Source organism: Leopardus geoffroyi, chromosome B2 (assembly GCF_018350155.1).
Source record: "Leopardus geoffroyi isolate Oge1 chromosome B2, O.geoffroyi_Oge1_pat1.0, whole genome shotgun sequence".
NCBI classification, from domain to species: Eukaryota; Metazoa; Chordata; class Mammalia; order Carnivora; family Felidae; genus Leopardus; species Leopardus geoffroyi.
The window spans coordinates 143,920,565-143,946,713 of NC_059332.1; the positions used below are offsets into that span (position 1 = coordinate 143,920,565).

Here is a 26,149-nt window from a genome sequence, read left to right on the forward strand (position 1 = left end):
CCTGTTCCCCGAAGGGCTCCTTAAGAGCAGGCTTTCCTGGGTTCTAAAGAGTTCAGAGCTGTAAATAAATTGACTAAGTTTTATGTATGTTTTTATTGGTTTGTTTTTTTTTTTGTGGGTTTTTTTTTAAGTTTATTTATTTATTGAGAGAGAGAGAGGGAGAGAGAATCCCAAGCAGGGGGCTCAAACCCATGAACGGTATGATCGTCGTGACCTGAGCCAAAATCAAGAATCAGACACTTAGCTGACTGAGCCACCCAGGTGCCCCCAAAATTGAGGAAGTTTTATCCTGGGAAGACATTGTGACCCAGCCATGTTGTCTTAAGATCATGTAGCATGCGTTGCCTGACTACGACGACACCAAGACCTATCACCCCTGTAGCTATGGCCCCAAATGTTCTGAAGTCATGAAACCTTAAAAGCACAAAGAGCATTTGACTGGCAGAATGTTAAGAGAATCATATTATGAGTGTCAAGAAATATGTGTGATTCTCCTCCATAGTTTATGAACCCCAAAATCACAAGTTCCTGTCCCTTCTAGCACACACCATCTTCAGCTCAACATACACTGTGGCCCCAGGCTGACTGGGTGTTGGAAGGGGTGGACTGAATCTCACAGACAACATGGCCATATGACTTGTCACCCAAATCAGGAAACCTCTGAGGCTGTAAAGGAGCACTATCAGAATTATGCCAGGACAGCAGGTATAAGCCAGGACTGTCCCAGGCAAACGGGCATCTGATCACCTATGAAAGAAGGTGAGAGAGAACATTTGTGTCTCTAACTTCAGCTTTTTGCTCCAATCAACTTTTTATCCCATCAGATGTTCCTGCTCTTGTGGGTACATCTTTGGCCACTCAAAGCAAAAATCCAGGCTTTTCTAGGCATTTTGATGAACCTGCCAAAACTAGAAAGTCCTAAGCAATAATCCTATCTATGTTTACCCTTGACCTTTCCTACCTGTACCCTTACTTCACAGAGATTCAGAGAGACATGTTTCCTAAAAGGATCCAAGTGGCTAGCCATTCAAAACAATCCTACCTTACAGAGCTGCCTCTTGTTGGTCCGAAAATAATAATTATCATTATTACATGAAAGACACACTTCTAAGTATTGGGTGACATCGCTGTTAAAAACACAGGACCAGCACACAGCTCAGAGGATCTTACATGAAATGAGGGAGGCAGACAATGAATAAGTAAGCAAATAGATCACTGTGGGTCTACCCGACAAAGGTGTCACCTGAAGGGTGGGTGGGGGAAGAGTCTACTCCAGTGAGAGAGGTCCGGGAAGGCAACTCAGAGAAGTGGCATTCCATCTGACTGCAGGATAGACACTGGCCAGTGTGACAAGCCCCATTCACAGATCAACATCAATTTCTTTTCTGGCCCCACACTACCTTTCCCTGTTTCCTCCCAGTTGGTGAAGATCACGTGTGTCAATGGTAGTGGAAAGGACCCCTTTGTGGCTTTCTCATGAAATAGAATGAATACAGATGAAAAGCATACTCGAGAAATCATGGGAAATGGAATTATCACCATCAGTCAGCATAAGGTAGCCCCGGGGTGCCTGAATGAGCCACTCCTGAGTGTGGTTTTAATCACAGACAAGGTTTTGTGCTCCTCGCGCAGTCCTGGGTGCGGGGACTGGCCGAGTCTGTACCCGCAGAATTCCAGAGGACAGGCACACTCGCCGGGCTTAGCTGACCACCGTGTTTTCTCAGGGCAGCTTGGAGCTCGTGTTTACGCCAAAGTCAGCCTGAAAGGCAGTTGTCTGAACCCATCATGTTCCTGGCATCATTCCTAGACCCTGGTGGTCGCCTGTCCCACTGACGGATCCGTTCTGTGGTTAGGTTACTCCCTCGTTCAGTGTCTGTTGCCCCCCCGGCAGCATCACACTGCGATTTCTGACCCCACTCTTCTTGACTAACCAGAATAATCGAAGCCTTTCTCTTCCAAGCACAAGCCACAAGGCACTGTCAGCATCAAGCTGCTGCTTATCATAAGCTTTCCCTATCCCTCTTGCTCTCCAAACTCCAGATCAGGATCCCTGCCCTCCTCTCCACATTCTGCAACATGTGATTTTCAGAAACATTAAAAAAAAAAAAAAAAAAAAAAAAGGTCTGCCGAGGGCCCTGCAAGAGCCAAAGGAAATGGAATAATGAAGTATGTCCCACTATTCAGCCTGGGTTTGTTACCACACCCAAATGTGGTTTTGCCTTTTACACTATTTAGATCGTATTGTTGACTCATGTTCCATAAGAGCACATTGATTTACCCGTGGAGCCTCTTCTATTCACCACTGCCCTTCTTACTCACCATCCCTCCTTTTCTCTCCAGGAACCTCCTGCCCAAAGCCAGTTTTCCTAAGGGCACATTTGATTGGACTATTGTTCACAGTTAATACACTTAATTGTTCTTTATTAACTCTCCTTTGATGGCTTTCAGATGTTTTCTTCTACTTGTCAAGATAGGTGATACATTTTTCATTCCTCTTTTACATATTAAAATATTGCTATTGGCCATATCATTTGGATCCTCAATAGATTTTTATTTCAGGTATTCTTACCACTTGACATCCAGGTAACGTCTGGTAACAATTAGCAAACTCGTAAACAGCACTTATTATATTCCAGGCACTGTTCTAAGTATATTACATTCACCAACTCATCAAATCCCCAACACCCTAACAAGTAGGTATTAAAACTATTTACAGATGAAGAAATGGAATCACAGGATTAAGTAACTCACTCTGTGTCACATAGTTAATAGTGCTAAGCCCATAACATTTCTTCCTCGGCTCTCACACGTAAGAGTAAAATTTCACCTTGTTTTTGTTCATGTTTAATTACCATCAAATTCCTATCTATCTCTATTCTAAAACAGGAGAATTTAAAGTGAATTTAAAGAGAATTCAAAGCATTCTAAGGTCACTGTCTTTTCAAGAGTAGGAAAGAGACATTTATTAGCTTTAGATATTGTTAGAAATATTAAAATTAGAAAAAAATATATATATGTAAATAGAAACCAAATAAATAATTTCCAAATCAGTAAAGGAACAAGACAGAAAATGTTAGAGAGAGAGAGAAGAAAGGAAAAAAAGAAAAAAAAAATCTCTACTTCAACAGAATGTGGTAAAGAAAAAATGAGAACCAAAGAAAAACATGGTGGATATAAAATGAAACGATAGAAAGAAGTCCAAATATAGAGTAACTATAATAAATATAAATGTATTTGACTCACCATTTACAAGACAAACTCTCAGATTTATTTCTTTATGTTTTGACTATCTAGTCTTTCACTTGAAAGTTTGGCATTGAAAAGATGAATATTGCCAGTTTAGCAACATTAATTTATTCAAATAAAATTAAAGAAAAAAATATGAATGAAGAGAAAGGCAGAGATTACTTAATAATAAAAGGGATAAACAACCAATAAGATGTAAAAAATCATTAATTTGCTTTACCTAACAAAATTCCCTTCAAATATATGTTTGTGCTTTTGTGCTCTTATTATACTTAATGTAACAGTTTCTGATGGCTATGTGTTAAAAAAAAAAACACCAAAATTATCAGAATTAAAAGGAGAAATTGACAGGGGTGCCCGGGTGGTTCAGTTAGTTAAGCATCCAACTCTTGGTTTTGGCTCAGATCATGATCTCATGGTTCGTGAGTTCAAGCCCGCTCATGAGCCTGCTTGGGATTCTCTCTCTCTCTGACTCTCGACCCCTCCCCCACTGGTGTGCAGTCTCTCTCTCAAAATAAACTTTAAAAAAAAGGAGAAATTGACAAATCCACCATTATAATGAGGGTTTTTTTTAACACATAGCCATCAGAAATTGTTACATCAAGTATAATAAGAGCACAAGTGGAAGATACAGACTTCCAGTTATGGAATGAAAAAGTCACAGGAATAAAAGACACAGCATGGGTGATATAGCCAATGGCATTGTAATAGCAATGTAAAGTGACAGACGGTGAGCACAGCATCATGTATAAACTTGTTGAACCACTATGCCATGCACCTAACGTAACGTTATGTGTTCACTATACTCAAATAAAAATAAACAAGGAAATAAAGAAAGGAATACTAAATCAATGCAAAAAAAAAAAAAAACGAAGCTAGAACCTATAAATAGAGAGAACTATGAAATGAAAAACTAAATACATGCAGTGTCTTGTATGTTAATTATACCTCAATAGAACTGTTCTAAGAAGTTTATGGTTGGTGCAAGAATTGATACCAGGTTCAATGAATCAGAAAGAGAGCCCAGAAATTGATCTGTTTATATCTGGAAACTTGGTGGATGACAGGATAGCAATATCAACCAGTGGAGAACTGATGAACCACCCAGTAAAGAGTATTAGAGCAGTTGACTATCAATATTAAAAAGTTAAATTAGCACACTTATTGTGATAAGAACTGAGTCATGCATGGGGCACCTGGGTGGCGCAGTCGGTTAAGCGTCCGATTTCAGCCAGGTCATGATCTCGCGGTCCGTGAGTTCGAGCCCCGCGTCAGGCTCTGGGCTGATGGCTCAGAGCCTGGAGCCTGTTTCCGATTCTGTGTCTCCCTCTCTCTCTGCCCCTCCCCCGTTCATGCTCTGTCTCTCTCTGTCCCAAAAATAAATAAACGTTGAAAAAAAAAAAATTTAAAAAAAAAAAAAAAAAAAAAGAACTGAGTCATGCATAGAATTGTTGAATCACTGTATTAAATACCTGACACTAATATCACACTCTGTATGTTAATTATACTTCAATAAAAAAAAAAAAAAAGTTAAATGTGATGCATACCTCCAAAATCAACACCGGATTGATCAAAGACCCAAATGTGGAAAGAAGCAAAATGTCTTAAAATTATTAGGAAAAAGTATAAGAATATATTTATGACTTCACGGTAGTAAGGTTCTCCTAAACGTGACACAGAAAGCATGAATGAGAAAGGAGAATGTCTGACTCTGTCAAATTAAAACTTCAGTTTTTCAAAAGATGCCACAAACAGAATTAAGAGAGAAGTCACAGACTGGAAAAAGTCTTTGCCCTACATAGAACGAACTAAGGATTAATTTCCAAATACGATACTTTTTAAAAACTTACAAATCTAAGAAAACCACACCCCCCAAAAACACGCAAAGGCAAGGTCCATGCAGTTCTCAGAGAAAGGAATCCAAACAGCCAATAAATTAATTGGGAGAAAGAAAAAAAAAAGTGCTCAATCCCACTGGTGATCAGAAGAGTCCAAATCAAGTTAGAGACAGCACTTTTTACCCGTAAAACTAGCAAAAAATTAAGATGAATGTATCCAGAGTAGGAGACGATTGCTTTGGAGAGCAAGCTGGCACTCACTATCTAATAAAACTGAAAATGGTTTTATCTTAGGACCCAGAAATCGTATTGGGGAGCGGGGAGTGATGACAGTCCAGTGAGTTTGCACCATCTGCATTCCCTGGGAGATCTAGACTTTCTGCCCAGGCTCCAAACTACGGGCGACTGGTTACGTCACTGCCACTGCGCTAAGGAAGGAGACAGGGCCAGGATGGGGTCACGCAGGAGAGGATGAAATGCAAACCCACTCTGTCATTGTTCCCAAAGCTGCTACTTGCTCATCCCCGCTGCCTCTTTGGGACCTGGACGCCATGCGTGCCTCTCTTCCTGCCACGCTCTGGCCCGCATGTCTAGGCCTGCCCTCTCCGTGTTTGTCACTGTGGCCACCGTGCTGCTCGGCCCTGTCAGATGGTAGTGAGACTAAGCTCAAGATGTTAACGACAGGCCTGGCAGCACACCTGGTCGGGTGAAACTAGGGGAGACGGCCTTCCTCCTCACCCACAGAACTAAACGGCTTTCCCCCAAGAGAAGAAACAATCCAACTTTTCCATTTGTAGAAAATAGCAAAGAAGCTCCATCAGTCTGTGGCACGGAGCATGCCGGTCTCATGTGAAAATGCGAACGACCCACCCTCACGACAGCCGAGAGTTGGAGATGTTTCCTAGTCAGCCAGGTGGGCCCGGGCCAGTGTACCCACACATGTCACCGGATAGCCCTTGGTGTGGCTTGATGTGGGTGTGGGATGAAGCAGAGCCTCACCTGTGCCCTGTCACAGCCCCCAACCACCCCAGACAGCCCCCTATTTCAAGGAGAGGGATGCCGACGGGCACTCAGCACTGCCAAACAGATTGCCTTTAAATGTTTGTTTCACACTTATGTATTGATTTTGTATCAGTGAAAGTGTATATATATAAACAGACTCGTTACTAATGCATTGCCACAGGCCAACCCAGAGTCAACGTTTTGGGGGAAAAATAAATTGGCAATTTTCCCACTTTTCTGCAGTTCTTTTTCTCTCCCTGGTTTTCCTTTGGGACTTTCAGGATTAGAGGATTCCAAAAGGCAAACAAAAGGGTTCTGACTTAGGAAAGTATAACCGGTTCCTGGTAACAGAACAAGTGCATCAGCATTTCTGCTAGCCTTGACTTTCAGCTGGTAACCTCTAGAGCCTCTGGAGCACCCCCACGTCGCAAAAGTACGGGGATGGCCGGTGTTTCTGGGCTTCGTGCTCCACTCCCACACCACCTTGCTCCAGGGCACTTTCCACTCGGGGAGCAGAACCAACATGTCTCGTTCTAGAAGGACACACCTGTCCTTAAAATGACCTGCATTCCCGCTTCACCCTAGTGATGGTGCAGTGCTCTCTACGATCAAATCTCTGCCCAGGTGACCTACCCATAACTTCACCTCTTATTTTAGTCTGAACCTTCCAACACTGTCATGTCAGGCTCGAGCATGAGCAGGCAGGACTGCCAGATCGAGGGCCTCCAGGAGCACACAGGTCGCCACGTACAAATGTATGAGCCCCCTGTGGGCGGACAAGGCTCAGCGCTGCACCACAGAGTAGCTGACCTCAGCCCTGCTCACCCCTCGACTGGGCACCTTTGGGACGTGCAGGAACTTCACCATTTTCCAGGGTATGTCTGGCCAGAACCCCTTCCTTGGCTTTAAGGCCATCTGTCAGCCCAGTTTTTCCCAACCTTCTTATCATCACCATCCTTCTCCCCAGAAGCCATGTTAGGCATTTTGTTCCTAATCTCCCCCTTGCATAAAGTTTTAATACCACAGATATACTATACATCTCTTCGTGGACTGAGGCCGTTTGGAGGGCCATAGACCATTGCAATATCTAAGGCTTTTTTACCTCCCAAGAACAAGCATTTGTGATATCCTCTCCCTGTCACCCCCCACCCCCACCCCCACTGAAAATGTATGTATTAGCTGTGACTGCAGTAGAGTCTATCCTCTGTCACCAGAGGAACCTACCTGCCCAAGGAGGGTAGAACCAGCTCGTCAACCACACTGAAATGACCTGTTGCTCACACCAGTCCCAAGCTCACTCCCCTCCAGGCTGCCCTGGACAGGGCACCGACCCTCACCCCCTGCCCTCTGCCCACGTTCTCGGTACCCTCGCTAACCTCCACTCTTCACCCGGTTTCCTTTTCTTTCCATGTGCTGCTTACTGTGTGTAGGAGAGAGATTCAGCCCACAAGGGAATTTCATAATATTTGAATATTTGGTAAAGCAAAAACCTCCTTTGTCCCTAAGCTGGCAAACTGATCCAGCAGCAAATGTATTCGCTTCTTTATACATTGGTTCAGTTAATCAATCAATTAACATAAGGAGAGGGCTCTGTGAGTTGGATGAACAAGAAGCAGCCCTGAAGTGCAGGACGTGAAGGGTGAGGAGCACAGTGACTCCCAGAAAGAGCTGATGTTTGGCCAGTCCTTCGGGAGCAAACATGACCTGGTCTGGAGAGTCAGAGGGACATTTGTGCAAAGACCAGGAAGACAGATGGAGCATTATCGACAGGCTTGGGAAATTGTGCCAGAGTTCAGTTGCTAGAGGGCAAGCAGAGGGCATGGAGAGCAGGGTGAGCGAGGAAGGCAGAGAAGAGGCTGAGAGAGGGAGTGTCAAGTCAGTGTGTGCTCTTATATGGATATAGAAAATACGTGTGTGGCTCCCAGAGAGAAAGGATACTTCAGGCTGTGCCCACATGGGAGACTGCAGGAGTTAAGGAGGGTCTAGCAGTGGGTGGGGAGAGGTGGGGGGAGAGACAGAGAGAGAAGGAGGGAAAGAGATGGCCCATCAAGTTCAGGTGGAGCAGGATGGGCTGAACAGGAGAACTAGAACCAGAATCCACACACACTCATGGGAAGGATGAAGGCTGAGGTTCTAGGCATAAGCACACTATCTAATTTTAATTACTTCTGGAAGTCACAAAGGCATATGCAGGTTTGAAAGTGAAAGATGAACCCACCAAGAATTTTAAAGGTAAGACATGACTACTCTAGCCAAGGGTCTAAGTTAAATCTAAAACATCTAGTATCTAAGCAGCGACCATGCAGGACAATCCAACCTCAAGACTGGAACAGAACCAGCAGCAAGAATAACTAGATAGTGAGCTCATGAACTTCTGACTTACAGTTTTCTGCATTTTCCTCATTGGACACAGGACTTCCAAGAATCTGTGATGGGAGTCAGCCAACAGATGGGGCCAGGTGGATGCAGATTCCCAGGTTAAGAAGGGAGCTGGACAGAACACTGTATCAGGAGAGAAAAATTTCAATGCAGACAGAGTAACTTACCTCTGACCTGAGTGTGTTCATTTTTATTTTACCTGGGTATGTCAAGTTCAAAGCATATAAACCCTTCGCAACAATTTTCCAATTCTGGAGTTATCACTATAGGATTCCAACAAATGAGATATTGACTAAGGGAATTGATTTTAATATAAGAGGTGCAACCATGCTGAAAGAACATCCACCCCAGCTAAGATAGTGAGAAAGAACATAGTTCGAAGTCAGTCAAGAAGGAAAAGGCAACCACTTGAGAGTGAACACTGGTAACAACAAAACACATGCACGCAATAAAGTCTTGAGTGATCTGAGTAATGGACAAAAAGATCACAGATTAACCCAAATTAGTCACACTGTGGTACAAAATGGATATATGTAACAAATGATTATTTAAATTTAAATTCTTCACAAAAATTAACTCAGAATAGACCCTAGACCTAAAGGTAAAATGCAAAACTACAAAACTTCTAGAAGAAAATATAGAATGGAATGTATGTGACCTTTGATTTGGCAATGACTCTTTGGGTATAATATCAAAAGCACCATCCATAAAATAAAAATTAATATGTCAGACTCATTAAAATTTGAAAATGTCTGCTCTAGGAAAGACAATGTTAAAAGAGTGAGAAGACAAGCCACAGGCTGGGAGAAAATATTTGCAAAACACATATCTGATAAAGAAGTTGAACCAAACATGTATAAAGAACTTTAAAAAAAATTTTTTTTTAGATTATTTATTTATTTTGAGAGAGTGCAAGGGGGGGAAGAGGAGAGAGAGAGGGAGAGAGAGAATCCCAACCAGGCTCCATGCTGTCAGCCCACAACCTCACACGGGGCTCGATCCCACAAACTGTGAGATCATGACCTGAGCCACAATCAAGAGTCAAACACTCATATGACTGAGCCATCCAGCTGCCCCTACATATAATTTTTAAAACTCACAGTAAGAAAAAAAAAATCCAACTGAAAAACACGCAAAAGATCTGAACAGACACGTCACTGAAGTAAATATACAGATGGAACACTGCAGATAAGCATATTCTAGTAAAAGAAAAATTGACATATTCAGGTCAGAGGTAATTCATTCTGTCTGCACTGACGTTTTCCATTCCTGATGCAATGATGGGATATGAAAAGATGCTCAAGATCACTGGTATTAAAACAGTACAATAATGAGATGCCACCACACACTAATTAAAATGATCAAAATCCAGAGTTAAAATGGTGGAGCAGTGGGAGGACCCTATCCTTGCATCATCCCTCAAACACAGCTAGATAAATATCAAATCATTCCCAACCCCCAAGAAATCAATCTGAATGCTGAAAGGACAAACTGCAGAACTAGAGGGAGAAAAGAAGCCACGTTGTAGAAGATAGGAGCTGTGGAGACATAATTCTGGAAGAAAAGAATCATGGATGCTGCAGAGGGGAGGGACTTTTGATCTTGGAGACAAAAGGGAGACAGAGAGAGAGAGAACAGAGAGAAAGCAGCACGCAGGGGATTGCACAAGAGAAACACTTCTCCCAAAACCATTGACTGGGAAAATGAGAGCAACCGATTACCACAAAGTTTTACAGTCAGTGGAGCCCAAAGTCTGAAGTTTTAGAAGTATGCACCATCACCATGTGGAGCCTGGTGGCCACACCAGTGATCCCGTGGAAAAGGAGGACAGGGGCCCAGGAGCAGACAGAGTGGTTTGAGGATCCTCTGGGTCACACTAGGCGAGCAGTTCCCCCTTCTTGGAGTGCATTTGGGAGAGGTGGCATGGCCTCTCTGGGAACAAAAGAGCTGGTGAATGTGCTGCCCCGTTCATTAGCATAGGAATAGAGACACCCGCTGAGGGCAGAAAACCTTGGTGCTGACCTTTTGCCTCACTTTACCATAAACTCCCCGGGGACTGTGTGACGGTTTTTCTGGGACTAACTGGCACCAGCCACAGCGTGGGGAGACCTTCCCCCAGAGGATCAGTGTGGGTCCTCGCCATGCCAGGTCCCTAAAATTTGGAGTTTTGAAACACAGCCACACATCTGGGATAAAACACAGGAGTACTACGCTGCCTCGGAGGCATATAGCTCGGACACAGACCGAGTGATGGCAGGGATCTGACAGAAGCTGGGGACACAAGAGGGGAGATCGTTCACTCTTCTGTGAGGGTTTCCTAAACAGTAGCCAGTGTGAACTCCCTGCTTAGGAGACAAGAGAGTAGGGCCACACCATTTCTGCTCGCGACCCCTGCCCATCAGCGCTCACGGACCTCAGTGAGCAGCATAGCACCCCCAGTGGAGGTTTGAGCTGCTTACACCAAGCCCCTCCCCTCTACACTCTGCAGGTGCATCTTTACTAGGGAAACTCAGCCTGAGAATCAGCACAGCAGGCCCTCCCTCAGAAGACCAACACAAACGCCTCACAGGCACCAAGTCTACTGATCATAGAGTGGTGCAAAGCTTTAACTCTAGGGGGAATGGGATCTAGCCTCTTTGTTTTTTATTTTTTTAATGTTTATTTATTTTTGAAGGAGAGAGAGACAGAGCACGAGTGGAAGAGGGGCAGAAAGAGAAGGAGACACAGAATCCAAAGCAGGCTCCAGGAGCTGAAGTGTCAGCACAGAGCCTGACATGAGGCTCAAACTCACGAGCCGTGAGATCATGACCTGAGCCAAAGTCAGACGCTCAACCGACTAAGACACCCAGGCACCCCAGATCTAGACTCTTTTAACAAACAGAACAAAATACACCTAGTTAAAACTCACCACACACTGGACAAGATACAAACACTCCCCACTGCAGGCCAGGAGAGACTCTGCAGAGGACTGACCTAAGGGAAAGAGAAGCCAAGACACCACAGCAGGCTGCACACTCTGAAACACTTTCTGAAGCTCCAGGCCCTGGGCAGTATAGGACCTCTTCTTAATATAGCCATATTCTCAGGAAGAGAAAGGATAACAGGCTTTCCTAACACACACACACACACACACACACACACACACACAGTGACCTAGACAAAATGACAAAACAGAGTAATTTACCCCAAAAGAATAAGAAAAGGTCATGGCAAGAGATTTAATCAAAACAGATAAAAGTAATATGCCTGAACCAGAATTTAAAACAGCAATCATAAGGATACTAGCTGGGCTTGAAAAACCATAGAAGACACTAGAGGATCCCTTACTGCAGAGATGAAAGAATGAAAAACTAGTCAGGCTGAAATTTTTTTTAAAAATGCTATTACCAAGATGCAAAACCAACTGGATATAATGACAACAAGGATGGACAATGTCGAGGAATAAATCAGTGATATAGAAGATAAAATTAGGGAAAATAATGAAGCTGAAGTGAAGAGGGAAAGAAAAGTATTACAACACAAATGTAGACTTAGGGAACTCAGCAATTCCATAAAGCATAAAAACATTCATATCATAGGAGTCCCAGAAGAACAAAAGAGAGCAAAGGGGGCAGAAGAGTTACTTGAGCAAATTATAGCTGAAAACTTCCCTAATCTAGGGAAGGAAACAAATATCAAAATCCAAGAGGCATAACTCCCAACAAAATCAACAAAAGCCAGCCAACACCAACACATATCATAGTAAAATTTACAAAATACACAGACAAGGAAAGAATCCTGAAACAAGCAAGGGGAAAAATGTCCTTAATCTACAAGGGAAGAGAAATCAGGTTTGCAGATCTCTCCACAAGAACTTGGCAGACCCAGAAGGAGATGGCATGATATATTCAATGTGCTGAATGCAAAAAGTATGCAGCCAAGAATACTTTATCCAGCAAGGCTATCATTCAGAATAGAAGGAGAGATAAAGAATCTCCCAGACAAACAAAAACTAGAGAAGTTCAGCCCTGCAAAAAATATTAAAATTTCTTTCCCACAAAGACTAGAAAGGAACAGGGAACATCATCAGAAACACCAACTTTACAGGTAACACAATGGCACTAAATTCATATCGTTCAATAATCACTCTGAATGTAAATGGACTAAATGCTCCAATCAAAAGACATACAGTATCAGGGGCACATGGGTGGATCAGTCAATTGAGCATCAGACTCTTGATTTCAGCTCAGATCATGATTTCATAGCATGTGGGTTCAAGCCCCACATCAGGCTCCACACTAACAGCACAGAGTCTGCTTGGGATTCTCCCTCTCTCTTCCTCTCTCTCCCTCTGCCCCTTCCCTAGTGTCTGTCTGTCTGTCTCTCCCTCTTTCTGTCAAAATAAATAAATTTTTTAAAAAAGACATAGGGCATCAGAATGGATTTAAAAAAAAAAAAAAAAGGCCCCTCTATATCATACCAATAAAAGACTCATTTTAGACCTAAAGATACCTGCAAATGGAAAGTGAGGGGACTCTATCTATCATGGTAATGGACGTCAAAAGAAAGCCAGAGTAGCCATACGTAGATTAGACAAACTAAATTTTAAAACAAAGACTATAACAAGAGATGAAGAGAGACACTATATCATAAGGGGTCTATACAACGAGAAGACCTAACAATTGTAAATTTTTATACCCTCAACTTAAAAGCACCTAAATATATAAATCAGTTAAAAACAAACATAAAGAAACTCATCAATAATAGTACAATTAATAGTAGGGAACTTTAACACCCCACTTACAACAATGGACAGATCATCTAGGCAGAAAATCAACAAGGAACATTTCATCCTAAAGCAGCAGAATACACATTCTTTTTGAGTGCACACAGCACATTCTCCAGAATAGTCACATACTGGGACACAAATTAGGCCTCAACCAGTACAAAAAGACTGAGCTCATATGGTGCATATTTTCAAACCACAACACTATGAAACTTGAAGTCAACCACAAGAAAAAAATTGGAAATTAGATAACACCGCAAAAATACGAACAATTATAAGAGAATATTATGAAACATTATACACCAACAAACTGGGCAAACTGGAAGATATGGATAAATTCCTCAACACATACAAACTACCAAAACTGAAACAGGAAGAAACAGAAAATTTGAACAGACCCATATCTGGCAAAGAAATTGTATCAGGTAATCAAAAGTCTCTCAATAAATAAAAGTCCAGGGCCAGATGACTTCCCAGGGGAATTCTAGCAGACATTTATTTATTTTTTATAGATGGTTTTTAATGTTTGTTTTTGAGAGAGAGAGACAGAGCATGAGCAGGGGAGGGGCAGAGAGAGAGGGAACACAGAATCTGAAGCAGGCTCTAGGCTCTGAGCTAGAGCCCAACACGGGGCTCGAACCCACAAACTGAAATCATGATCTGAGCCAAAGTCGGACATTTAACTGACCCAGGCACCCCTACCAGACATTTAAAGAAGAGTTAGTATCATAATTAATTAATTAATTAATTAATTAAAGAAGAGTTAGTATCTATTCTTCTCAAAGTATTCCAAAAAATAGAAATTGAAGGATGACTTCTAAATTCATTCCATGAGGCCAGTATTACCTCAATACCAAAACCAAAGACCTCACTAAAAAGGAGAATCACAGGCCAATATACGTGATGAAAACACACACAAAAATTCTCAACAAGGTACTAGCAAATCAAAGCCAACAGTGTATTAAAAGAATTATTCACCACAATTAAGTGGGATTTATTCCTGGGCTGCAGGAGTGATTAAATATTTGCAAGTCAATCAATATGATACACCATATTAATAAATGTTTGTTTATTTATTTTGAGAGAGAGAGAGCACCTTCAGGCAGGGGAGGGGCAGAGAAAGAGAGAGAATCACAAGCAAGGGCTTGATTTCATGACTATGAGGTCACAACCTGAGCCAATATCAAGAGTCAGACACTTAAATGACTGAGCCACCCAGGCACCCTCTGATGCACCATATTAATAAAAGAAAGGGTAAGAACCATATAATCCTCTCAATAGATGCAGAAAAAGCCTTTGACAAAATACAGCATCCATTCTTGATAAAAACCCTCCACAAAGTAAGGATAGAGGGAACATATTTCAACATCATAAAGGCCATCTACAAGAGACCCACAGCCAATACCCTCAATGGGGGAAAACTGAGAGCTTTTACTCTACAGTCAGGAACAAGACAGGGATGTCCATTCTCACCATTGTTATTTAACGTAGTATTGCAAGTCCTAGCCTCAGGAATCAGACAACAACAAGAAATAAAAGGCATCCAAATCAGCAAGGAAGAAGTCAAACTTTCACTATTTGCAGATGACATGATACTCTGTATAGAAAACCTGAAAGTCTCCACCAAAAATTCCTAGAACTGATACATGAATTCAGCAAAATCACAGGATACCAAATCAATGTAAAGATATCTGTTGCATTTCTATACACCAATAATGAAGCAGCAGAAAGAGAAATCAAGGAATTGATCCCATTAACAACTGCACCAAAAAACCGTAAGATACCTAGGAGTAAACCTAACCAAAGAGGTAAAAGATCTGTGCCCTAAAATCTATAAAATACTTATGAAAGAAAATGAAGATGACACGGAGAAATGGAAAAATATTCCATGCTCATAGATTGGAAGAACAAATCTTGTTAAAATGTCGATACTACCCAAAGCAATCTACACATTTAAAACAATCCCTATCAAAACAACACCCCAGGATTTTTCACAGAACTAGAATTAACAATCCTCAAATGTGTATGGAATCACAAAAGATCACGAGAAGCTAAAGCAATGCTGAAAAAGAAAAACAAAATGGGAGGCATCACAATTCCAAACTTCAAGTTATATCATAAAACTGTAGTCTTCAAGACAGTATAGTACTGGTACAAAAACAGACACATAGATCAATGGAACAGAATAGAAAATTCAGAAATAGATCCACAGCTATATGGTCAACTCATCTTTGACAAAGCAAGAAAGAATAGCCAATGGAAAAAAGACAGTCTCTTCAACAAATAGTATTGGGAAAACTGGACAGCAACATTCAGAAGAATGAAACGGGACCACTTTCTTACATGATACACAAAAATAAATTCAAAATGGGTGAAAGACCTAAATTTGAGACAGGAAACCATCACAATCTTAGAGGAGAACACAGGCAGCAACCTCTTTGACCTCAGCCATAGCAACTTCTTACTAGACACATCTCCAGAGGCAAAGGAAACAAAAGCAAAAATGAACCACTGGGATTTCATCAAGATAAAAAGCTTCTACACAGTAAAGGAAACAGTCAACAAAACTAAAAGGCAGCCTATGGAATAGAAGATATTTGCAAATAACATATCTGAAAGAGAGTTAACATCCAAAATCTGTAAAGAACTCACCAAACTCAACACCCAAAAAACAAATAATCCAGTGAAGAAATAGGCAGAAGACATGAATAAACATTTTTCCAAAGAAGACATCCAGATGGCCAACAGACACACAAAAAGATGCTCAACACCACTCATCATCAGGTAAATACAAATCAAAACTACAGTGAGATACCACCTCACACCTGTCAGAATGGCTAAAATTAACAACACAAGAAACAACAGATGTTGGCGAGGATGTGGAGAAAGGAAAACTGTCTTACAATGTTGATGGGAATGAAAACTGGAGCAGCCACCCTGGGAAACAGTGTGGTCTCCTCAAAAAGCTAAAAATGGAACTACCATATGACCCAGTCATTGCACCACTAGGCATTTACTCAAAGGATACAAAAATACTGATTCAAAGAGGCACATGCACCCCAATATTTATGGCAGCACTATCCGCGATAGCCAAGTTATGGAAAGAGTGCAAATTTCCATCAGTGAATGAATGGATAAGGAAGATGTGGTGTGTATATATACCAGAATCAATCAGCCATCAAAAAGAATGAAATCTTGCCATTTGCAAAGACATGGATGGAGCTGGAAGGTATTATGTTAAGCGAAATAAGTCAATCAGAGAAAGACAAATACCATATGATTTCACTCATATGTGGAATTTAAGAAACAAAACAGATGAATACAGGGGAAGGGGAAAAAAGAGATGGAAGCAAAATATAAGAGACTCTTAACTATAGAGAACAAACTGAGGCTTGCAGGAGGGGAAGTGGGCAGTGCATGGGCTAAATGGATGATGAGGATTAAGGAGGGCACCTGTTGGGTTGTGCACTGGTTGTTATATGTGACAAATTCTGCTACTGAAACCAATATGACACTATATGTTAAGTAAAGAGAATTTAAATAAAATTTGGGGGGGAAATGGTCACAATCCAACACACGGACACCACCAAGTGCTAGTGAGGATGTGGAGCAATAGAAACTCTCATTCACGTCGGTGGGCGGGCAAAATGGTGCATTGACTTTGGAAGACAATCTGACAGTTTCTGACAAGGTAAACAGTCTTACCAATGGCTCCAACAGTTACGCTCCTAGGTATTTACCCAGCTGATTTGAAAACGTGTATCCAGATAAGAGCCTACAAATGAACATTATAGAAGTTTTGTGCAACCAAGATGTGCTTCAATAGGCAAATGGATAGACAAACTTTGGCACATCCATACAATAAAATATTACTCAGCAGTGAAAAGAAATGAGCTATCAAGCCACAGAAAGACATAGAGGAAATTTAAATGCATATTGAAAACTGAAAGAAACCATTCTGGAAAGGCTATATACCATATGATTCCATTTATACAACATTCTGGAAAAGGCAAATATGTAGACACATTTAAAGGATTAGTGGTTACCATGGGGCACCTGGAGGGCTCAGTCAGTTAAGCATCCAGCTTCAGCTCAGGTCATGATCTTACAGTCTGTGGGTTTGATCCCCATTTCAGGCTCCATGCTGACAGCTCAGAGCCTGGAGCCTGCTTCAGATTCTGTGTCTCCCTCTCTCTGCCCCTCCCATGCTCATAATTTGTGTGTGTGTGTGTGTGTGTGTGTGTGTGTGTGTCTCTCAAAATAAATAAATATTTTAAAATCATAAATAAATACATAAATAAATAAATAAGAGATTAGTGGTTATCAAGGGTTCAGGCAGAGGAGTGGGGATGAAAAGGTGGGGGGTTTTAGGATGGTGAAACTAATCTACATGACACTGTGCGTTTGTCAAAGCCCAAAAGACCGTACAGCACAAAAATTGAGACTTAACGTATGCACATTTTAAAAAATCATTTAGGAAGTCAGAGACCTAACCCCAGAGATCTGGGAATGTGACCCTACCTGGAAATAGCGTCTTTGCGGATGTAATCAAGTTAACACAAGGTCCTACTGTAGTAAAGTGGGCTCTGAAACCCATCTGACTGGTGTCCTTCTAAGAAGAGACGGACACTCACAGGGAGAAGATGTGATGACAGAGGCAGAGATTGGCATAACGCTGCCACAAGACAAGGAGTGCCAGGAATTGTCAGGCACCACCAGAAGCTGGAGGAGACAGGAAAGGATCCTTCCTTAGAGGCTGCAGAGGGAGCCTGGCCCTGACAACACCTTGATTTCAGACTTGAAGGCTTCAGAGCTGTGAGACAATGAACATCCATCTCTTTAAGCCACGCACTTTGTGGTACTGTGTTACAGCCTCCCAGGAAACCAACACACCCCCTCTGTTACCTGGCTTGAGTTGGAAGACATCACTGCACCCTTCCCAGCAGAGAAGGAAAAACACCACCACGCTGTGACAGCTCTCTGCGGAAAAACCCTCCTTTTCCTCACCTCTTGCACCTTGATTCCATTCTAGGCTGGAGGCGTGTGGTTCACTAACACACAACTCACCTGGGGCCATTCCCTTTGCAAGTCTCACACACAAAGCGCCCCTCGTTTCAAAACATGGGGCACCTGGGCTTTGTTTTGGCTTTGGGAGCCCCTGCTGAAACTGAGGTTTTTAAAGTTTCATTTTAACATCTTGCTGCATGTTATATTTGATTCGGTCTCTCCTATTCACTGGATTTCTTCTTTGCCTCTTAATTCAATCAGAATATTTGGGCCAGAATATAGCACATATTTCCTGCACGGTGTCATGCTGTGGCCCGCTCCCTAATGTCCACAGCTGAAGCCACATGAACCCCATCAGGACCCGAAGCCCCACTCCAAACCCCGCTCCAGAGAAAGGCAACAACATCAAAAGGGCTCTGGCGAGATAGCCCATCTGCTCCACGTTAAGTCGGTTTCCTCACTTATTCTTGGTATCCTCGGGATTCTGAAACTGAGATATAAAACTTCCTATGCCCAGCACCTTTAGAGACAAAACTCCTCTCCCAGCACACAGGCTCGCCAATTTGCAATGACTGCATTCCTGGCTCTGACCCCAGCCCCGTGAGATTAGGTTTTAACTATCTCTGCTCAATCCTTAACTCACCCTTTGAAGAGAAAGCCTGGCTATTGGATCAGGTCTGTACCTATTGCTAAGGAATAGCATTCATATCTCACCTACCTTTCTCTCTTCCCTCCCCATCCATTGTGGCCCACGTCAGAGAACACAGGACACCAGACCTCCCTCCTGCTGGATGTGAATAGACAGGCATGAACACTCAACTGAGCTGTGACCAAACCACAGCTACTCAGAAAATGAGCCTTTACGTGAAGGTGATACTGAGATGTCAGAGTAGACAGAAAATATCTAGACCCTTGGGGTACCTGCATGGCTCAGTCAGTTAAGCATCTGACTCTTGATCTTGGCTCAGGTCGTGATCTCACAGTTCGTGAGATGGAGCCCCGTGTCGGGCTTTGCGCTGACAGTGTGGAGCCTGCTTGGATTTCTCTCTCTCCCTTGCTCTCTGCCCCTCCCCTACTCACACACTCTCCCTCTCAAAATAAATAAACAATAAAAAAAAAACCAACCTGGATCTTTGAAGACCACATGAGCCACTGGATCAACCAGCCCTGAAATCCACCGTATCTTCAGACTTCTGTTCATTAGTCACCCAATGTTCTCATCAGTTAGCCAGTATGAGTCGGGATTCTTTTTTCTCTGCAACTAAAACACCCTATTGGATCCACCCTCAACTTGGACCAACAATCAGACTCGTGGCTCCGCACACTTGTCACCAGATGTTCAACTGAGTGTGCATGTTTGTCTACACATCTATCTAAACACCTTGAAAAACATAAAATGCCAATTGGAACTTCTAGCATGAGGGCCACCTAGGTGGCTCAGTCGGTTAAGCATCTGACTCTTGATTTCAGCTCAGGTCACGATCTCACAGTTTTTGAGTTTTGTCCCTGCATCAGGTTCTGCACTGATAGTGTGGAACCTGCATGGAGTTGTCTCTCTCTCTCTCTCTCTTTCCTTAACCTACTCTCTCTCTCAAAATAAATAAACTTAAAAAAAATAAAATCTTAAAAAAAAAGAAACTTCTGAAATGAATTTTTGTATTTGCACACTCTACAATGTGTCAGTGAATCAAATAGCGACAGATACAATAAATATGTCATAACCGCAAGAGTTGTGTGCAACACACAAATATAGATTACTTAACATAATCTTAACTAGAGAAAAAAAAATTAGTGTTTTATGCCATGAATAATGATACTTTACCAAAATTACTTTAATGGTATCTGGCATTAAAATGTAAATGCTTTTGTGTAAAGTTTTAGGATGGGGTTTTAAATGCTATCCTAGGGGCACCTGGGTGGCTCAGTCGGTTAAGCGTCCGACTTCAGCTCAGGTCCTGATCTCACGGTTCATGAGTTCAAGCCCCGCGTCGGGCTCTGTGCTGACAGCTCAGAGCCTGGAGCCTGTTTCAGATTCTGTGTCTCCCTCTCTCTCTCTGACCCTCCCCCATTCATGCTCTGTCTCTCTCTGTCTCAAAAATAAATAAAAACGTTAAAAAAAATAAAAAAATAAATGCCATCCTAATAACCATTAGGATCCCAATAAAAATAATGAGCAAAAGTTGTGGTAAGCAAACATGACACTGAGGCTATCACAATGGCCAACATTCTGTATGAGTAAATATGTCTATTAACTCTGCTATGCTATGGCCAGCATAGGGCTAATGCCAAACATCTGATGGCAAACTGAAAATAATCAAATGACAATGGGTGTCTCCAAATAGTCACGGATTTAGACTATGAAATAGAATTTTACATATTAACATTTTTATTCCATGGTCTAACTGTAATACAGCTTTGTTCTTTATCAAAGTCAAAATTAAATTTTAACACTGAATCTTAACATTCGTATAGTTCACTAATTAAGAGCTAATGTATTTATTTGCAAACCACTAGAATTGCTTCTCTGATAGAACTAGAAAGTAAAACTGGGAATTGAATCTGGTCCCTACACTTTTTGTTAATATGGTCACCAAAACCCTGAAGCTCTCCTACATTTTCAAGCCAATGATTCCACGTTAATGTCACAATTTGGTTTTGAAACAAATGCGTTTCAAATGTTCACAGATGTTAGAGTTCAAAAACTCACATTTAAGGCACATACATTCTTCGGCAGTAGTAAAGAGTATACTGGACTTTTGAAGAATTTACAAAACACCCCAGAAAACATTTGTATAAAGAAAAAAAGTAACTTGACATCTTAACTGAAGTCAGCCTCATGACAATTACAAAAAACTAAACACAGATAATTAAGCCATTTATTATCATCTAAATAAACACCAGTAAGGTTTAGATAAACTAATGAATAGTCTAAAACATAACACAATGGTGAACACCATCTCCAAACGCAATTTTAAAATATTTTACTTAAGTGGAAAATAAAAAGCAATAGTCTTGGCATTTGCCCAAGACATGCATTCTCAAATTCTTGTATTTATTTACTAGAACCATACAGTATCTTTCATCTTAAGAATTCCAACTTAATGCTAAGAATCTTGAAAATAACCAGAGGCAAGCACACTGCTTAATTGTCCTCAGACATCCCCATAAGAAATTATGTACCCATCAAAATTTAAGGACTAGCTTAAAATAAACAATTACTCTTACATAATAACTTCTCTCCCTCCCTCCCACCCTCCTTCTCTCTCTCTCTCTGTCTCCCACACACACAAATACACAACCCCCCAACCTTCCCCACCAATACACACACACACACACAGAAAGAAAAAGTACCAAATTGATTATTTGGGTCTGAATGAATAGGCAGTAAGTAACTATTTAGTCTAAAGTTTTTAAGCCATAGTCTTCTGATCTATAATTGGTCACCCTTCATTTTTTTCTACACAAATTAGTAAATTATTAACTGTTTTCATTTCAGTTGTAATGCAAAAAAATTTAATGTAAGCACTTTCTCAATTGGAGTGTCTGCTTTATGTCCAAGGACACAAGGGGACTTCACCCTGCTGTCAGGCTCATCAATTACATAGTCATTGAGTGATACCACTTTAACAGATAAATGAAGCATTTTTAACCCAGTCAAGGTAAAGGGTGAATTGCATTGCAGATGGCAGAAGAGATATATATCTTCCATATTCTGAGTAAGAAGAATGTTAGGAGAACTGCATCGCCTTAGGGAATGGTGTGCAAATCTGCCAAGGGAAACACAGGAAGAGGGTGCAGGGCAGTGTTTACGGGGAGGCACGATTTAGCTTCGCTGATGTGGTTCCTTTGAATTATATCAGCTTCATATTTATGTTTGCATTAAGTGATGTGTTTATTTGGTTTTATAGTTGTGTAAGATCCATAGAGGTAGAAATTTTTATATAGATTTGTATTTCTACATATATGAATACGTAAAAGTTGAGGCCCCTGGGTGGCTCGTCAGTTAAGCATCTGACTTCATGAAGCTCAGGTCATGATCCCACCATTCATGAGTTCGAGCCCCACATCGGGCTCTGTGCTGACAGCTCGGAGCCTGGAGCCTACTCCGGATTCTGTGTCTCCCTCTTTCTCTCTGCCCTTTCCCCAAGCATGCTCACTTGCTCGCTTGCTCTCACTCAAAAACAAATCAACATTAAGAAAAAAATGTTTTGGGGCGCCTGGGTGGCGCAGTTGGTTAAGCGTCCGACTTCAGCCAGGTCACGATCTCGCGGTCCGTGAGTTCGAGCCCCGCATCGGGCTCTGGGCTGATGGCTCAGAGCCTGGAGCCTGTTTCCGATTCTGTGTCTCCCTCTCTCTCTGCCCCTCCCCCGTTCATGCTCTGTCTCTCTCTGTCCCAAAAATAAATAAACGTTGAAAAAAAAAATTTTTTTTAAAAAAAAAGAAAAAGAAAAAAATGTTTTAAAGAATCATTTAAGTTAAAAAAAAAAACACGTAACTGAGTCTCCTGAATCCTTTCATTTACATACATACACACACACACACAAATGGGTTTTCGTATCAAATCTTACCATTCCCCTGAGATCTTGTGTGACTTACCAACAAACTGGCAGAGAGGAAACATTTCAGACAATTGCTACATTATGACAAAAGCTGAGCCCCATGGCCCACATCTTGTTGGCACAAAATTCAGTCTTGCAACATATTCTTAAACAGATAGATTTTATCCAATAATATAATTGCCCGTGGCTCTGAGAACACAGGTTTCATGTATGGCTCTAGCATTATGGCAGCAAAGAAAAATAGAAATTATCACACTGATCCAATGTATTCACTCATCAAACCAATATTTATAAGTATACAGGGCTTCATAGTGGCTGCTGGAGGTGCAATGCTGATTTTTAAAACAGCACCATGACCCTTGCCTTCATGGAGCTTATGGTCTAGTGGAGGAAACTGCTACGAACCAAACGATCGTGCAAAGACAGTAAAAACCACTGATGGTGTGTGCTCTGAAGTCACCCCCTGCCGTGAGGAAGGTGTACAGATAAGCAAGTAAGTTGTCATCAACCTAATACTCTGTTGCCAAAAGGGCCCTTGCTTTGACCTGAAAGTGGATGTAGGCCAGCTTTCTGGCTGTCAGCACAAAGAATACGGCCTTGGAGGTCACACAGGTCGCATTTTTCACAGTCTTATCTGAAAACCAACAAGCTACTTAGGAACGTAGCAGACCTAATACTGCAATTTGAAGAAAAAAATTCCAGTTCGTATACCAGAAGGAGGAGGAAGAGAAGAAGAGGAAGAGGAAGGAGAAAAGGAAGGAGAAGAAAGAAAAAAGGAGAGAGGAAGGAAGGAAGGGAAGGAGGGAGGAAGGAAGGGAGAGAGGGAAGGAGGAAAGAAAGAAGGGAGGGAGGAAAGGAAGGAGACAGAAAGAAAGAAGAAGAGAAAAGAGGACGCCTGGCTGGCTTGGTCAGTAGAGTGCGTGACTCTTGATGTTGTAAGTTTGAGCCCCACGTTGGATATAGAGATTATTTACCAATAAAATCTTAAGGGGCACCTGAGTGTCTCAGTCAGTTAAGCTTTGGACTTCAGCTCATGTTATGGCCTGGTGGTTCATGAGTTCGAGGCCCCCATCAGACTGTCTGCTGTCAGCACAGCACCTGCTTCAGATCCTCTGTTCCCCACCCTCTCTCTCTCTGCCCCTCCCCTGCTCCCTCTCTCTCCTAAAAATAAACATTTAAAAATTAATTAATTTATTTATTTTAAAAAATTTTAAAAAGAGGAGGGGGGGAGGAAGAAAACAGTGAGACACAAGTTGAACAACATATTCCTCACCCACACCCCCCCAGTGGCTCTCATCATATTCAGGGCAAAAGCCAAAGCCCCTCCAGAGGCCAACAAGCTTAAGTAAACGATGCCCCAACCCCAGCCTCATTACCCCCTGCTACCCCCTTGCTCTCCAGCCACATTGTTCTCCTGGCCGTTCCCAGAGCACACCAGGAACTCACACCCACACGAAGGCTTCAGTGGGGTGCTCTTCTCCTAAGCATCTGTACCCCTCACCCCTACTTCCTTCAAGGTTCACTCAAGAGACACCTTCCCAGTGAGGCTCACTATGACCACATTCTTAAATGCACCACCTTCCCCCACATTCTTATTCTGTTTCCAAAGCACCCTCCCCTTCTAATGTACTAAATAATTTACTTTTTTGTGCTTTGTTCATTGCTCCACCACCAGCAATAAGAATTGTGCCTGGCAATAATATCAACAAATACTTGTCCAATAAACCAATGAATGAACATCTTGGCAAATCCCTACCACGGTATCACAAGGGAACTCTGTCATAACGTTACCCCTGTGAATGCCAACAACAGTTCTCCAATGTGCGGTTAATAATTATGTCAAAAGTTTTAAGTAGTTGTTTTCTTTTTTGAGAGCAAGCATGAGCAAGGGAGAGGCAGAGAGAGGGGGCAGACAGGGGAGAGAATCCCAATCAGGCTGTCGATGTCAGCACAGAGCCTGACTCAGGGCTCAGTCCCACAAACCATGAGATCATGACCTGAGCTGAGATCAAGAGTCGGACATTTAACTGACTGAGCCACCCAAACGCCCCAAAGTTTCAAGCAGCTTCTAAATATATATATTGCATAGTCATGATGGGCCAGGCACTGTGCCAAAGGCTGCAGGTCAATTATTTAATTGTTGCCACAACTCTGTCAGAGGCAATCTTCCCCTATATTACAGATGAGGAAGCTGAGACCTGGGGAGATCAGGTTATTTGGCAGTGGTCACACAGGTGGCAAGAGGAAGAGCCAGGGTTAGAGCAGGATTCAAGTCAAGAACATCTGTATGTGATGCCCAAGCTTTCAACCACTGTCTTGTCCCGCTCACCTGTTCAGCTAAGAAGGTCTACAGAAGACTGAAATATTGCAGTGCACATGAGCAGCGATCCAATCATCTGCCTCATCCATGAACAATTCTAGACAACAGGGGACTGCATCACCTTTGTTATAATTATTATCATAATGACAAGGAGGAGGAAGCAGGTGATGGCGAGGGATCAGAGCCTATCACTCATGACGGATCTCCATGTGATGTACTAAGCACTCATGCTTCACATAAATGTCCATAAATATTATTTCTTGATTTTTATAAATATCAGTCAGCAGAGAGTTTGGGGTTTTACTCTGACAACTATCTAAAGTGTAAATTACATACTGCAAAGTATAGGCAGGGCCACACCCCTTCATCATCCAGTGGGTTTAAGTAGGATTTGTAGAATAAACTACAATGTACCTGAACAGAAGGCGGTTCACTCCACAGGAAAGAGGCCCCGGGTCATCATTTTCCCCACAGGACACTTTCTGGGTCCCACACACAGACAAATGGACCGTTGAAGTCCAAGTTGTGGGGCATTAAGGATACCCACAATAATTCTCACCAGGTAAGTGTTTTTAAATGAATCTTACCAATGCTATTTGTAGCCATTGTTTAAAAAAAAAAAAAAAAAAAAAAACAAACCTTAGTAAAGGGCCAGAAATGTCTTGAAACATTTTAAGCTCAAGTAGCTTAAATAAATGGAATGGACTATTGTAGAGTGGTTAAAAATAAGCTTTTAAAATGGCAGTTTGGCTTTTCCGGGGCACGTGGGTGGCTCAGTCGGTTAAGCACTCTTCATTTTGGCTCAGGTCATGATCTCACGGTTTGTGAGTTCAAGTCCCGCTGACGGCATAGAGCCTGCTTGGGATTTTTTCTCTGCCCCCCCTGCCCACCCCTTCCCCACTCAAGCTTGCAATCTCTCTCTCTCAAAATAAATAAACTTTAAGAAATATTTAAAAATAAATTAAATTAAATTAAATGACAGTTTGGGTTTTCAAAGAGACTCTTATGTTCTGCTCTCTGACGATAATTAGAT

At 42.0% G+C, this 26,149-nt stretch overlaps 1 long non-coding RNA gene across 2 annotated transcripts in view; it reads right to left on the minus strand.

The window, feature by feature from the left end:
* The window catches only part of LOC123609247, a 164,184-nt gene extending 139,822 nt beyond the window's left edge, over window positions 1-24,362 (minus strand). For both annotated transcript variants that reach the window (XR_006717698.1, XR_006717697.1), the window contains exons 1-2: window positions 24,243-24,362; window positions 8,470-8,588 (exon numbers count right to left, since the gene is read on the minus strand). This is a non-coding gene — a long non-coding RNA (uncharacterized LOC123609247). The remainder of the gene's footprint in view (window positions 1-8,469; window positions 8,589-24,242) is intronic.
* Window positions 24,363-26,149: the final 1,787 nt, after the last annotated feature.